The following is a 17,076-nucleotide window of genomic DNA, read 5'->3' on the forward strand; positions in this document are numbered from 1 at the left end:
ATATATATATTGTGCGATGACGTTTAGGCCGTCACTCTCTTCTTTATTCTCTCAAGCGAGAGCCCCACCACCAGGCCCAAAATGGTGATGATGAGTATGTACAGAGGAGAATATGGAGCGTATGAATAATGCTCACACTAATTTCCCCGCGCGCGTAAGCGGCTAGCCAGGCCGCGACTTAGCCAGGCGGGAAACGCGGAACGAATCGTTTGAGACGCGAAACGTGAACGATCACCGAACCACGACTACGATGGTCACAAGAAACCTCGACGGGAGTAACACGATAGTTCACTGGGGATGTTTGTAATGTAGGGGCCAAGGAAGCGTGACTAAAACTTCTCACACAAACCGGGTGTACGAATGGGCGTCGAAAGGAGCACTTCATGTCCAGGACGAAAGGAGAGGTCTCGACGGGAGATGTAACGTTGCTTGCGGTCTAGTTGACTGACTTCAGTGTTGAAGCGAGCACGGTCAAGACATTCGTGGAGACGCGAGACGAACTGTTCTGGTATACTGGCCGAGGTGTTAGTTGGGGCAGTTAAGAAAGCGGCGTCGATGGTGAATGTAGGCGAACGGCCGTAAACGATTCATTTTTTCTTGCGCTAGTAAGACGCCACAAGGATGAAACGGACACTGGAAATAAAGCGGACCCATGTGTCACTTCGTGTCCGCTTCATTTCCAGTGTCCGTTTCATCCCTGTGGCGTCTTACTAAGCGCAAGAAAAAAATTGAATGCACACCAACTAGCCCAATTCATAGCTCTTCTAAATGGCCGTAAACGAGGTAGAAGGGTGTGTCATAGCCAACTCGCGGGGAGCAGCCGAAGCGAAACGGCACACTTGATACCGTGGAAAAACACTGCCCTTTATTTCCTACGCACTCATCTTTTATAGCAACCTAGTGATGACGTAACACGCCGTATATGCAATCTGTTAGCGATAACACATCAGCGCGTGTTCCGGTGGCTATTATGTTACACTCCTCCCCACCAACAAACAAAACCAGAAAAACAACGATAGTTTAGCGTCCTTCGTGGTCAGACACGCACAACTGGGTTTTTTTTTTTTTTTGTCCTCGTGCTTCTTCGCAGCATTGGCGTACTGTCATGGGTAGTAGGCACAACCAGATCGCGTGTTACTGTTGTTCCACTTTCGCTGCATGTTTCAAGACACGACTCAGCATCGGGATTCCGTTGCTCCGACTCACACTTGCTGGGTAGCGGAACTTGTTGCCCAGCCGGTTGCACACCCGCCTGTTCCGGCACGCACTACGTGGTTGACGAAGCTTGTTGTACAGGCGGTAACCCTGGCGGCGGTGAAGAAGTCTGTCGCGCAGGCGGCAGTCCAGGAGGCGTACTAAATGGGGCGAAGTTCGGTCGCAGGTGTTCTTGATGGCGCCGCCAACACCTACCGTCTGACAAAACGACATCAGCGATGTTATCGGTGACTCTGTCAGTCACTCTTGCTGGCATCCAGGTTGGCCATGAACGGAAATTCCGTGCGTAGATGTAGTCTCCGGGTCTTGCGGGCGGCGTGGTTCGAGCTCCACCATCATGGACAATCTTCTGCTTGAGCTGCCTCAGCAAGACATTAGCTCTCATGTCTGGATGCAGCAAGGTTAGAGCAGTCTTTAACTTACAGCCCATGATCAGCTCCGCTGGCGAGCACCCGGTAGTTTCGTGGGGAGTAATCCTATAATTGAAAAGAATACGAGCAAGTTAGCATGTAAAACTCCCTTCAGTCGATTTCTTTAGCTTTGACTTGATGCACTGAACTGCCCGTTCTGCAGCCCCGTTTGACCCTGGATGGTATGGAGCTGTCAGTACTTGTTTGATGTCATTTCGATGCAGGAAGCTTCTGAATTCCTCACTCACGAACGCTGGTCCGTTGTCGGACACCACTACATCTGGCAATCTGTGAGTGGCAAACATAACCCTCAGGCATGAGATAGTTGCCTCTGCCGATGGTGTAGATATAGGCACGGCCTCCATCCACTTTGAAAATGCATCGATAACGACCAGCAAGTAGCGGTTCTTCAAAGGTACAGCGCAGTCAATATGAACGCGAGACCATGGTCTGTCCGGAAACGGCTATGGCATCATCGCTACTGGCCGCGCAACCCTCTGGTGTTCTTGGCAGACCTGACACTGGCGAACTGCAGCAGTAATGTCCTCGTCCAACGAGGGACGCCAGACGTGACTCCTGGCGATAGCCTTCATCTTGGTCATTCCAAGGTGCCCCTCATGAAGGAGTCGCAACAATTCTTGCTGCAATGCACTTGGGATGATCACCCGCGATCCGAGAAGTATACAGTCTTCTTGCACGCTCATCTGAAGTTTTCGATCTGCGTAGAACCTGAACTCGGGGACACGTAGCTCAGCTCCAGACCATAAGGCATCTCGTAGCTTCGCTAAGGTTGAGTGCTTGAACGTAGCTTCCACGACTACAGTCGACCGCAGTACCCGAGGATAAGCAGCCTCCAGCATGAAAACTTCCGCTGGCCTCTCCACAGGTTGAGCGTACACTGGTAGTGGTAGGCGACTCAAACCATCCGTGTTGGCAATGCTTGCTCCCGGCCGGTACATGAGCTTGTAGTTATATGTCCAAGCATCAGCGCCCAACGCATGATACGCGGTGAACACATCTCAGGCACGCGCTTGTCCGGAGCCAGCAAGCCCAGTAATGGTTTATGATCCGTAATAGCCTCGAACTCGCGTCCCCAGAGGTATTGTCGGAACTTGGTTACGCCAAACATGAGCGCAAGAGCCTCCTTGTCGAGATGACTGTAGTTCCGCTCGGCTGGCGCGAGACTTCGTGATGCAAATGCGATTGGTCGTTCAGCCCCCGAGTCTTCCCTAAGGACCAGAACGGCGCCAACGCCGTACGATGACGCATCGCATACGAGAACCACGGGTTTCTTGGGGTCATAATGCGCCAGCATCTGCTGCTGAAACAAGTAGCTCCTTGCTCCTTTGGAAAGCACGTTCGTGATCCTCACGCCACTCCCAAGGCACCTTGGCCACAAGCAGCTCGTTCAAGGGATGCAACACACTAGACAGCCCCGGCAGAAACCTGCGGTAAAAGTTGACTAGGCCTAGGTAACTCTGTAATCCCTTGACATCTTTGGGTCTAGGGGCCGTCAGCACAGCCTCTACCTTTTCAGGGTTAGGTTGAAACCCCGCAGCCGTCACAGCGTGACCCAGGTATTGAACTTGCCGTTCCAGGAAGGTACACTTATCAAGCTTCAATTTAAGCCCAGTTTGCTTCAGTCGGCTTAGAACTATAGGCCCAGGTTTGTTAGGTGGTCCTGGTCGTCGCGTCCAGTCGCAAGAACGTCGTCGAAATACACCACAACGTGTCTGAGCCCTTGTAGCAGGTTTTCCATCTCCCGCTGGAAAATTGAAGGAGCAGATGTGACGCCAAAAGGCAAACGAGTGTATTGGTACAGTCCTTTTGGTGTGTTGATTGTCACCAGCTTGCGGGATGCCTCGTCCAGTTGAACTTGCAAACACGCATCCTTCAAGTCCAACTTGCTGAACTTCTCGCCACCGCTAAGACGGCTAAATAGGTCTTCAACGCGTGGTATCGGGTATTTTTCAGGCACTGTCACGGGATTAACAGTGACCTTGAAGTCGCTACATATCCGAATCTGGCCACTTCGCTTCAAGATAGGCACGATAGGCGCAGCCCATTCCGAAGTCTTAAGTGGAGGCAGCACTCCAACTCGTTCCATGCACATCAGTTCCTCGTTGACGCGGTCGATCATTACGAACGGAACAGGACGAGCCTTGAAAAACCTCGGCTTCACGTTTTCTTCAATTGTTATTTTCGCAGACACTCCCTTGAATGTTCCCAAGGCGTCGTCGAAAACACTCGCATACTCAGCGACGAGTCCCTCAACCGACGCGATAGCCTTAACGTCCATCACATTGCGCAGTTCAATTCCGAGGCCTTTCATCCAGCCACGTCCCATCAGGGACGGGCAGTGTCCTGGGACGACGTACAACAGGTCCCGGCACTCATGGTTTCCTAGTCGTACAGTGGCAGGCAGGCTGCCTTGCACCGGGGATAGCTCACCGGTGTAACCTTTCAGCATGACGCTTGACGGTTCCAGGCGACATGACGGAAATGTGCGGTGAAAGGTCTCTTCCGACACGACAGACACACTTGCTCCCGTGTCGAGTTCCATAATGAGTGAAGTTCCATTCACGGAGACCTCAACCCGGTACGGGCTACCGTCGTGAGCCGGTGCGCGCACTTGCCACATTTCGTATACTTGCGGTGCCGGTGTCTCAGAGCGGCTTTCTTCGTCGTCTACGGTATGGATTGACTGATGCTTCCGGGAAAAAAACGCTGAACCGCTTGCTCTCGTAACTGTAACTGCCTTGCCCTTGCATACTCGCGCCAGGTGCCCCTTGCTTCGACACTTGTGACAGACGCTACTTGCATGTCGACACTGCGTCGCCAGATGCTCGCCTCCGCAGCGGAAACATGAAGCAGGTTTATGCTTCTGCTTTCCTGTATCACGTGACACGGCATTCGTCGGCGCAACAGTCATTGGCATGGCCGTTGACAGCGCGCGAGAATCTTTGTTCGCCGCTTCCATCGCGATAACTGTCTTCTTTGCGGTATCAAGGGTCAAATCTGGTGACTCCAACAGTCGTCGCTGCGTTGCCTCATCGTTGATCCCTGCCACAATGCGGTCACGAAGCATTCTGTCTCGGAACGTGCCGAAAGCACAATCGTCAGAAAGTTTGTTCAGGCTAGCGAAAAAATCCCCAGCAGTTTCACCAGAATGACGTATTCTTGAATTAAACCTGAACGTTGCAACCACTTCCGATGGTCTCGGCGAAAAATGCTTCTTCAGTTCGTCAAGGATCGTTGACAGGCTTGTTTCTGAAGGCTTCGACGGTGACAACAGGTTCCGCAGTAATGAATACGTGGCAGGTCCCAAACAGGTGAGAAGTACTGCTCGCTTTTTTTCATCTTCGACGTCGTTGGCTATGAAAAATTGTTCTACCCGCTCTTGATACTCAACCCAGCTGGTTGTTCCCACGTCAAACGGCTCAAGCTTGCCGACTCCAGGCATTCTCAACTGATATACGGCAGAGAACACAGCCTCAACAGGGGAATTTCCAGGCAGCCCCAGCAGATCACACTTTCATCCCATCTTCGTCGCCACTGTCATAGCCAACTCGCGGGGAGCAGCCGAAGCGAAACAGCACACTTGATACCGTGGAAAAACACTGCCCTTTATTTCCTACGCACTCATCTTTTATGGCAACCTAGTGATGACGTAACAGGGTGAGTACCCTGTAGTTCGCTGGATGGCAATGTTGTGAGAAAACGTCACAAAAGGTAAAAGTTTGTCCCAGTTGTCGTGGCTTGGCCCGAAATACATTGTTATCATATCTGTTAACGTGCGACGAAATCGCTCTGTTAAGCCATTTGTTTGGGAGTGGTACGCGGATGTCGTCTTATGAACTGTGCCACAAGCTTTGAGTACTTCTTCGATCATTGTTGACATGAAAGTCTTGCCACGATCACTCAACAGTACACGAGGTGCACCATGAAGCAGCACAATGGCATCCAGAAAGAAGTCAGCAACGTCTGAGGCCGAACTAGAGCGTAGAGGCGCGGTCTCTGCGTACCGTGTGAGGTGGTCGACAGCTGTCACGATCCACCGATAACCTGCTGGTGTTATGGGCAGAGGTCTGACCAAGTCTATTCCAACTATGGCAAAAGGTGTGGATGGCAACTATGGGATGGACTGTAAAAGGCCAGCAGGAGGCGAAGTCGGTCGTTTCCGCCGTTGACACTGGACGCAAGAAGCGACGTACTTGGCCACAATGGTAGAGATGCCTGTCCAAAAGAAACGGCTCCGAACGCCGTGGTATGTTTTGTGGAAACCCAAGTGGCCAGCAGATGGGTCGTCGTGAAAGGCTTCAAGGATTTCTGTGCGCAGCGAACGTGGAAGAACAGGTACCCAGCGGTGTCCGTCGGTGTTGTAAATGTAGCGGTGCAGCACATCGTTGTCGAGCTTAAATAGTCGCAGTTGTCGACGTAATCGAGCATTCCGTGCAGAAATAGTACCGCACAGCCGTTGGATGCTGCTGCTGCAGTAGGGATCAGAACCTTGACACGAGACGAACTGATTGCTGCGATTAGAAGATGGCGTGTCAGTAACCGCTAGCGGTAATAACGTAAGTGGAGATATGGTCTCATCATCAAGTGGCGCGGAATGGAGAGACGTGCTCGAAAATAATAGAGGCAGCAGGCAGCGAGACAGAGCGTCGGCATCTTGATGTTGTTTTCCAGACTTGTACACAACGTCAAAATCGTATTCTTGTAATCGGACCACGCAGCGGCCAAGGCGTCCAGACAAATTTTTTCAGTGACGACAACCAGCATAAGGCGTGATGGTCGGTTATGACAGTGAAGTGGCGTCCATAAAGATATGGTCGAAATTTTTGTATAGCCCAAACTACTGCGAGGCATTCCTGCTCTGTGATCGAGTAGTTCCGTTCGGCCGCCGTTAATGCGCGACTGGCATACGCAACAGCTCTCTCTCGTGCAGTGGTATCATGCTGTAGAAGGACAGCACCGACCCCATGGCCACTAGCGTCGGTGTACAAACAAGTAGGGGCGTTCTCATCGAAGTGACACAGGACGGGGTCGGATGTCAAGGCTTGCTTGAGGGCTTGGAAATAACTTTCGCAGTCGTCTGTCCAAGTGAGAGCAGTGCCCGACGTCAGCAACTTGTGCAGAGGCGACGCCATAGCAGCAAAATGACTGATGAAGCGGCGGAAATAGGAAGCCAGGCCCAAGAAACTTCTTGTTTTTTTTTATTTTCAGGGCGAGGGAAGCGAATCACGGCAGCAACCTTGTCAGGATCTAGTCGAACGCCATCTTTACTGATAAGGTGGCCCAACACTTTGATGTTCTTTCGGGCAAAATGACATTTCTTTGTGTTGAGTTGGAGTCCAGCGTTAGAAATGCATGTTAAAACGTCGTCCAAACGCTCAAGGTGCTGACGAAAAGTTGTAGAAAAAATAACGATGTCATCTAAATAACACAGACAGGTCTTCCACCTTAGGCCGCGTAAAATTGTGTCGATGATGCGTTAAAATGTTGCAGGAGCATTACATAAACCGAAGGGCATGACGTTGAGCTCGTAAAGTCCATCTGATGTTGCAAAGGCTGTGTTGTCCTTGTCCGCTTCGTGCAAGGGGATTTGCCAGTACCCGGATCGAAGGTCTAGACTTGAGAAATATTCAGCGCCCTGGAGGGAGTCAATGGCATCGTCGATTCTTGGCATCGGATACACGTCTTTGCGCGTGATCTTATCAAGTGCTCGATAATCGACGCAAAATCGTACAGAGCCGTCTTTCTTGCGGACCAACACAACAGGAGACGACCAAGAACTGGACGATGGTCGACTGATGTCTCTTTTAAGCATGTCATCGACGTTGTCCGCAATGATTTTTCGTTCTGCGAAAGACACGCGATACGGGCGACGGCTTACAATCAAACTGCCTTCGGTTTCGATGCGATGCACATCAACGGAAGTGCGTCCCAGAAGCTTGGAGTTAACGTCAAATAAGGCGCTGTGTTTTTGCAGTAGGGCCAAAAGGTCTTCTTTCTGCGCAGCAGTCAGATCGGGATTTATCGCGGCCGTTAAAGTAGTGGACGCAGCATGATCGTCAGTTGTGGTAGACAAAGCTGGTGAGTTGGTGTGAAGGGGTACTAGTGAAAGGGGTTCGGTGTCAGTAAAGCAGGTCACAGCGGTGCCCTGCGAGAGCACTACTGGCGAAAAAGTAGGGTTATGTACGGCGATCAACGCTCTACCGTCTTGAAACCGCACCAGGCTAGTAGCAATGATAAGCCCACCAGATATGCAGTGACGGCTCGGTGCAAGGAACACATCACCATTTACAATCGTGTCGGAAGTCAGTGTTAGAACATGCTCACTGCCCGGGGGAATGAAAGAGTCAGTACACGCGACGAAGCGCAGGCTGTGAGCATCGACAGTGGACGAAGATTCAGTGTCCGTCATATGAATAGTCGCTGACGGCAAGATATGAAAGCTGACGCTGAGGACAGAAAGCCCCATCCCAAGATCATGGCGTAGGTACTCGAAGATAGCTCCGCAAACTGAATGTGGTGACGGATGCCATCAATGAAAACACGTGCAGTGAAACACCGGAGGGCTGAATAAGAATTGCATTAGCACAATGTAGGAGAGCGTCATTATATGGAGCCTTCACTTTTCGCAAACGAGAACACAAGTCAGTACTAATAATGGAAAGCGATGCACCCGTGTCAACCAAGGATTCAGTCCGTAAACCTTCAACAAACACCAAAAGTACATTTTACGGGCGCTCCGGAGGAGTTTCAAGTTGTCCAAAGGATGCAGCTTTCCCTCCTGAAGCTGCACTATTTAGTTTTCCGGGCGGTGATCGGAGGACGAAGTAGCCGGTCGAAGAGGGGAAGAGGAGCGCTGCATCGGTGATGGAGAGCGACGACGCGGGAAGCGCAATGAACCGGCAGCGTTGAATTCCTGTGGAGATGGGGAACGTCCAAGGTAATAATTGTAGTAAGACCGCCGATGTTGAGGTACAGGGCCAGAAAACTCATCCCTTTCAAAACCGTCATAGCCACGTCTTTCATCTTGCTGACGGCGTCGGCAAAACCGTGAAATGTGGCCACGGACGCCGCAATAGTAGCAAACAGGTCCAGGTGGGCTCCATGCGTTGTAAGACTCAAGAGGTGGTGGTCGCACAGTGATGGGATTCAGGGACCCGTGAAATGCAAGTGCCTGCTGCGGTGCCTGCTGCGGTGGCTGCTGCGAGGTGGCACCAGAGAGGCAACCTGAGCATAAGTTGGTGTGGGGATAGAGCGCGGGCTCGGCATTGGCGGGAACGTCACGGCAGCTATCTCTTCTCTCACGATATGGCGTAGGCCGCCACCAGGAGATGTCATATGGACTGCAAGGGGGGATGACAAAGCTTGGGCGTGCAGTTCCTCACGGATTATGGAGCGAATCAGTGCAGGTAGCTCGCTATCATTGGACGCCTTGAAATCAGACGTGTCAGGGTGTAAGCGAATCATAGTAAGATCATCCAGGCGCTGACACGTACTGATGATGTCTGCGACGGTAGTGGGGTTCAGCACAAGAGCATTGGATGCCATGCACAGTCGCAATACCCTTGAGCAGGTGGCGTACACGGTCACTCTCCGCCATCGAGCTGTTCACGCGGCGGCAGAGGGCGAGTGCGTCCTCTATGTACGAAGTGTACGACTCTCCCGTGTGCTGAACACGCTGAGCAAGCTTCTTCTAGGCGATATCAGAGCGGACAGAAGAGTTCGCGAAAATCTGTCGTAGGTGAAGTTTAAACGTGCTCCAGTTTACGAGATCGAGCGCATGGTTGGAAAACCAAGTTTTTGCGACGCCGGTGAGATAGAAGGCGACGTGCCGCACTTTTGCAGATTCGCCCCAGTGATTAAAGTCATTCACGCGCTCGTATTGTTCCAACCAGTCTCCAACGTCGTCACCGCGTAGTCCAGCAAGCACCGGTGGACCCTTTTGAGGGGTGGTGACTGTCCAAGCTCTCTGGTACACATGAAGTTGTGAGGCTTTGCGTATAAAGGGCCGCAAGCTTTTCAAGCATGATATCTCCTCCATCTTTGAATAAATATACTGTTATACCATCTGTTACTCCATGACATTAAGCGGAAGAAATGGAGCTGGGCAGGCCATGTAATGCGTAGGATGGATATCCGGTGGACCATTAGGGTTACAGAATGGATACCAAGAGAAGGGAAGCGCAGTCGAGGTCGGCAGAAAACCAGATGGGACGATGAAGTTAGGAAATTTGCAGGCGCAAGTTGGAATGCGCTAGCGCAAGACAGGAGTAATTGGAGATCGCAGGGAGAGGCCTTTGTCGTGCAGTGGACATAAAATATAGGCTGATGATGATGATGATGATGATGATGACTGTCCAAGAAGGGGTTGGCGCCGGAGCAGGCAAGGTGGATGTCGCGGTATTGGCCTCCTGGTCTTGGGACATGGTCGAGTGCAGTTGGAAGAGGCGGCGACCCGAACGGAGCTCCAGGGATGTAGCGTAGGTGGTGTTGAAGATAGACCGGTAGCGAGAGGACGAGGAACCGGACAGCACACTCCACCACTTGTGAGATAACGTTTAGGCCGTCCCTCTCTTCTTTATTCTCTCAAGCGAGAGCCCCACCACCAGGCCCAAAATGTTGATGATGAGTATGTACAGAGGATAATATGAAGCGTATGAATAAAGCTCACAATATATATTGTGAGACGTCGGCCGATGCGATGCCTTTATTTCCGAGCTGCCTCCCGAGTCAGAGACGAAGCACCGCACGAGACAAAAGATGATGATGAGTCGTATGTACAAATGACGACGACGATATGCACAAATAGCGCTCACACAAGATGATGAGTCGTATGTACTGATGACGACGACGATATGCACAAAATGCGCTCACACTAACTTACCCCCCTTCAGGAAGGAGGCCAGCAAGACCGCAAGCTAGAAAGGGTAGGTACGGCGAATGTAGGGTTTCAGGCGAGATACGTGAACCATTTCCGTAGTGTGGCGGCGGCGGTCAGTAGCTGAGCTGACAGGAGTGACGCGTTAGTTCACGGCCGAAGTTCTTTGCAAAACGGTGTAGGGGCCGAGATATCTGTGGAGAAACTTTTCACAGAGGCCCGGTGGGCGAACAGGTGTCCACAAAATAACTTCGTCGCCAGGGCGAAACGAAGCAACGCGACGCGTCGCATCATAGCGAATTTTCCTTTTGTCCTGAATGGTAGCGGTGTTGGCGCGGGCAATTTCACGGCAGCGGGCGATGCGAGCAGCAAATTCTTCAGGAAGAGACGCGGATGGAGCAGCAGGTGCTGAAAGGAGCGTACTGTACAAGACGAAAGACGGCGCACGACCATGCACAAGGAAGAAGGGACTGTAATTGGTTGTACGTTGGACGGCAGTATTATACGCAAACGTCACGAAAGGTAGAATGGTGTCCCAGTTGGTGTGATCGGGTCGAACATACGTTGTCTTCATGTAGGACAAAGTTCGATGAAAACGCTCTGTAAGACCATTTGTTTGCGGATGGTACGCTGATGTGGTCTTATGGGTGGTGTAAGAGGCCTGGAGGACTTCACGAATCACATGCGAAAGGAACGTCTTGCCACGGTCACTCAGGAGGAGACGAGGTGCGCCGTGGCGCAAAACGATAGCGTGCACAAAAAACTAGGCGACTTCGGAGGCAGTACCAGAGCGAAGAGCAGCTGTCTCAGCGTACCGCGTGAGATGATCCACTGCGGTAACGATCCAGCGGTGACCAGCGGGCGTGAGTGGGAGGGGTCCGTCAAGTCTGTGCCCACAATTTCGAAGGTGGTGGACGGGCATGGTAGAGGCTGCAGAGGACCGGCTGGAAGGGATGTCGAGCGTTTTCTGTGTTGGCATGACGCGCAGGAGCTAACGTATTTGGCGACAGAGATGGAAAGACCCGGCCAGAAACAACGCGTTTGTATGCGGTCGTAGGTCTTAAGAAAGCCCAAGTGGCCAGTCGTCGCGTCGTCGTGACGTGCTTCTAATACTTGGAGTCAAAGTGAGCGAGGTATGACTGGTACCCACCGGTCACCAGTGGTACCACCGGTTACCTTCAGGTTACCCTGAAGCTTAAAACGTGAAAGTTGTCGTCTTAAGCGACTGTTGGGGGGTCGTGCCAAGCCAGTAAGTCGGTCGATCAGCGTTCGGCAGTATGGGTCAGTAAGCTGGAGTGAGACGAGGTCAGTAGACGGAAGAAAGTCAACTGAGGCAACCGCCTATCCCGGGCTACTGGACGTGTGCTGAGACGTGTGGCTAGATGGTGACGTGCAGACCGAAGGTGAAGCATGGGCGTTTGGAGACAGTGGGCAGCGTGACAAAGCGTCGGCATCTTGATGTTGTTTGCCGGACCTATACGTGACAGTGAAGTCATATTCCTGCAAGCGCAGTACCCAACGGCCGAGGCGTCCAGACAAGTTTTTCAGGGACGACAACCAACAGAGAGCATGATGGTCGGTCACAATTGTGAAATGGCGGCCGTAGAGATAGGGTCGAAATTTTTGTATTGACCACACGATGGCGAGGCATTCCTGTTCTGCAATTGTGTAATTGCGCTGAGCAGGAGAAAGAGTACGACTTGCATAAGCCACGACTTGCTCTTCAGACTTCTGATTCCGCTGCAGCAGGACAGCGCCAATTCCGTGCCCACTGGCATTAGTGTGTAGAGTAGCCGGGGCGGTTGCATCGAAATGGCGGAGCACGGGCCCTGACGTGAGATGTCGTTTGAGGGTCTGGAAGGCGGCTTCACAGTCGTCCGACCACACAAAGGACGCGCTCGAAGTCAGAAGTTTGTGTACAGGAGCGGCGATGGTGGCGAAGTCACGGACAAAGCGGCGGAAGTAGGACGCGAGTCCTAGAAAGCTGCGGAGTTCTTTAAGTGTGGTTGGGGGCGGAAATTGCAGCACTGCAGCGTTTTATCGGGATCAGGCGGGATGCCATGCTTACTCACGACGTGGCCCAATACTTTAATGCTTCGGCTTGCAAAGCGGCACTTTTTAGTATTGAGTTGGAGACCAGCCTTTCCTAGACACGTCAGAACTTGGTCTAGACGTTGTAGGTGCTGGGAGAAACTCGACGAAAAGAGGACAATGGCGTCCAAATACCAAAGGCATGTCTTCCATTTTAAGCCACGGAGTACTGTATCTATCATACGTTCAAACGTAGCTGGCGCATTGCACAGTCCAAAAGTCATCACGTTAAACTCGAAAAGGCCATCAGGTGTAGCAAACGCAGTCTTTTCTTTATCTTGCTCATGCATTGGAATCTGCCAATATCCAGAGCGCAAGTCGAGGCTCGAGAAATACTCGGCACCTTGTAAGGTATCCAAAGCATCGTCAATACGAGACATTGGATAAATAACCTTGCGGGTAATTTTGTTTAGCGCCCTATAATCGATGCAAAAGCGCACAGAACCATCCTTTTTTTTTTAACAAGCACAACAGGAGAAGACCAAGGGCTTGCTGAAGGCCTTATAATATTGCGTGTCAGCATGTCGTTCACTTATTCTTCTATAACTTTTCGCTCCGAAGGTGACACGAGGGCGACGGCGAATGATGCGAGAGCCGTCTGTTTCAATTCGATGAGTAGTTACAGTGGTCTGAGCCAGGCCTCGCGAAGAAACGTCAAAACAAGCTTCATGCTTCATTAAAATGGTGAGGAGTGCATCCGTCTGGGCCGGATTTAGATCTGCACTCAAGGTGGCCTTAATAGCACTAGTGTGGCCTTCTGCGGGCGTACAATGCGCGGAAGATGTGGCAGGCGAAACACTGACGACACATACCGGCGCAGCGTTGACGAGCTTGGCGACAGTAGACCCTTTCGGCAGTAGTAGTGGCTCACAATATATATTCACAGATGCTTCCTTGCGATGAGTCTCTTCAGGCAGAGTGATTGCACTCTGCGCTTGCTAATCCACTGTGCGAGTACATTGATAGAATCTTTATTTCCTCCTAAAGCGCGCATCCCTCGTCCACTTTCACTCGCACATACAGCATACGGGCCGCGGCGACGATTTTATCGCCCTTGGACTATATACGGAAAGGACGACGACGGCGACGCCGACGGCAGAAATCCGCTTGGAATGTCCATATAATTGCTATTGCAATCAAATATGAAATAATCAGGGAATCGTCAAAATTCGACTCGGAAGACCCGACTCTTCCGATAGGCAGTGTTTATTTTACAGATTTCTTTACCAACAGCTGTATTTTGGGTGGCGGCACCGGCGGCGGTGGCAGCGGCGGCAGCACCAGCAGCGCATCGGGAGTGGTTGTAACAAGGCGCTGAAGTTGTTTCAAAATTGTTCGCGTTTAAGTTTCTGAACACTTTACAGTAACAAGGCGGCGATTTGCAGGTTGTGTGGGCAACAACACGCCGATATAGGCAGTCGACCCTTGCGCAATAGCAAGCGTACGCATAGAATGGCTGTGGCATCCGTTCGGCGTCTGCTCCAGTCCACTTACTATACTTGCGCCGGCGGTGTGGTGCGTCCACTACAGGTGCTATATGAAGCTCACCCATAGCGTTATCCAGCCGCCCCGCCCAACCGATTCAGCTCGCACTGACGGACAGGGGCCAGGAGCTACTGGGAACATATGGGTCCCGTAACTAGGGAACCCCCCGTCTGGTGCCTGTGGGCACCACCAATATATTTTGGGCCCAATAAATGCTTATTCATCATCATCACCCATAGCTTTACGCGGAAGTTTCATGACCAGATGATAAGTATTGAAGAACCCTGCTACTACGATGCCACAGCGCCCTTTCGCTGACATGCAGCTGCTCTGCAGCAAAGCAGGGCTCGTCTTATAGTCACTGTACTCGAAGTGTTCGGAGCAGAGAAAGTCACGCTTTGACGGTACCCATATGTTGGCTGCGATGGGCGCGCACCGCGAATCCATATCCTGCGAAACTTCGGCTCTGCCGTAAAGCTATGACAGGGCTTGTTTCGCCCGATGATACTTTTCGCGTGCAGCAGCGTAGAGGCATTCTCCTGTGTCGTGCCAGGTGCTTCACTGATCACAAAGCAGCAGACAACGCCAACGGCAATATGTAAGACTTAGTTTACAAGCTCCACTTGCGAAAACAAGTGTGCGGCCGCGAGCAATTGCGCTGTTGAGACGTCGTTCGCTGCCGGTCGGCGCCGTCCATGGGGGTGGAGAGACGCGGGTGATGGCTCGCACGCCGGTATCCGGCACAGATAACGTCACAGAAACGTCACTTCCTCTAGTTGACGGTGCGGCCGCTAGACGTAGTATTCTGCAAGAAAATGCAATAAATTCATTACTTTCGGCAAGTTTCTCCCTGAAAACAAGGTTGTGGCAACCAATTTTAGAACCCAAGCTTTCGTTTAGAGTAAAAACCTCAGCGGGAAATGTTTTGTTGAGTATCCATTTAAGCATCGACATTAAGAGTATAACGCGATGGCATTCAAAGATCCCTGACTGCTTCTCACGCTTCCCAGCAACTGCAGCTTATGTAGCCGTAATGTTTTCTCGGAAACGCTGGCGGCGAACGCTATGCACGAAAGCGAGCGTTCTTGTTCTTCCTGTTGCTTTTCCCCGCCCGTCCGGCCGGCACCGCCGCTGCCGCGGATGCCGCGGCGCCATGCTATGATTAATAGAAAGTACGGGCAGCGCGCTGCTCTGTGATTGGTAGAAACGCGGCACGCGCCACGCTGGGATTGCTAGCGAGCATGGAGGAAATAAACAAAACAGGAGAGGCCCTGACGTCACGTTTTTGAAGCCGGAAGTGCAGCCATGTTGGTGTGCCATCTCCCTTTGCACCTCCAGTCAGGGGTTCTACAGCTCGCCGGAGCAGATGTGCGTGAACTTTCAACTTGCATTGTTACGAGCCGCCGGAACTGTGTGTTGCTGTTGCGCGCCAGAACAAATCCTACGAAACTTCTGTAGCAGTTTTAGTGAAGCAGACGCGCTCCTGTGTTTTTCCGTGGCACGTTGAAGACGACGAGGACATCCGCGTCGTGATTGCTTGAGTGTATCTATTGGTGGCTGACACTCACAGTCACAGACCCAAAACACAACTTTCACGCTTATACACGACACTCCTAAGTCAAGTTTTCTCGCGAACAAAAAGGGCTGCGAGACCAATAAAATATATACATACATATAAGTATATATACACACATATACATATATATGTATATATATACACACAATAAATGAAAACCGCCGGATCATGTATAGTTCTCATTGGTTAATAGTTCAAATAACCAATTACACCATCATATCTTAATCGTCATAATTGGAAATGCGTAATTCCCACCATAGTAAAGCTTCGCTGGTCTTCCATCTCCACCCCAGTGGAAGGGCTGACAGCTTTTTTTTTTCATCCTTAAAACCTAAAACCGCTGTCTCGGGCGTCGGTAGACAAGTCTACGAAGTTGTCGTGGGCAAGTCGCTGCTTAAAGGCTGGGTTCGCGGCTTGGTGTTGCGGAGGGGTGCGTTGGTCATCAGAGCAAGAGTTTATGGCGAGAGTTATATGTAGGATAGCAGAGGGTTAACACGGGGCCCTCAAGTGAACCGAGTGCGGCGAAAACAGATTCTCGCAACAAGCGTCGAGAACACCAAGAACATTTTCGATGAACTGCGTGTTGTGAATTTGAACCGGAAGCATGCAGTGAAGCAGCGTTGAGCAGTTCCTGATGAGCACTGTTAAGCAAGGCGAACATTTCATCCATTCTGTCCACGCAGAAATGCGATGCAGAGCAGCGCCAATGCATGGGAAAGAATGGTCTTGAACGCGAGCGGATGCTTGCTCGTAAACACAAAATGGCGCAGCAATGAGAAAGCATCTGACCTGGGGTGCTATGCAGGATGCGCCGAGTTTCTCGTTCATACGAGTTTCACCCGAGTTTGTTTGATGGCAGTCAGTGAACGGAGATAGCAAGGAACGTGCAAGAACAGCAGGCAAAAAGAAATGTCGAGATAAAGCCGCGTATGACAACATGAGCGCACCCTGCGCGGCACAGTGATTCCGTGCTTCAAGCACAGAAGACTGCGCAGCAAAACGCGCCAGCGCCGCGTATTGTTATCAACGTATTATCACCATTTAGCAATACCGTGACGGTACCGCTGTCTATCTGCACACTTGCCGTGAGCCACTTGCCACGCCTTTCTAGGGCGAGTAAAGGGCGTGCCTCCTCTTTCGAGCATTATCTTTCTATCCTCCGACGAATGCGAACAGGGCACATGCGGTGGACTGTTGCGCCTACACTTTCCCTCGATCGATTACGTTGAAATACAACAAATAAAATAAGAAACACTTTATTTCTTGAAGTATCTGTTTTTCGTTTGGAATGCCATAAATGTTTGATGACAAACAGAGATCGAGCGAATTATAAAATATTGCACTTTTTTTGCCGCGAGTGGCGACAGTGAGGCGAAAGCTTACAAGCGGATATATTTTAGAGA

The sequence above is a fragment of the Dermacentor silvarum genome, chromosome 5, assembly GCF_013339745.2.
Source record: "Dermacentor silvarum isolate Dsil-2018 chromosome 5, BIME_Dsil_1.4, whole genome shotgun sequence".
Classification (NCBI taxonomy): Eukaryota; Metazoa; Arthropoda; class Arachnida; order Ixodida; family Ixodidae; genus Dermacentor; species Dermacentor silvarum.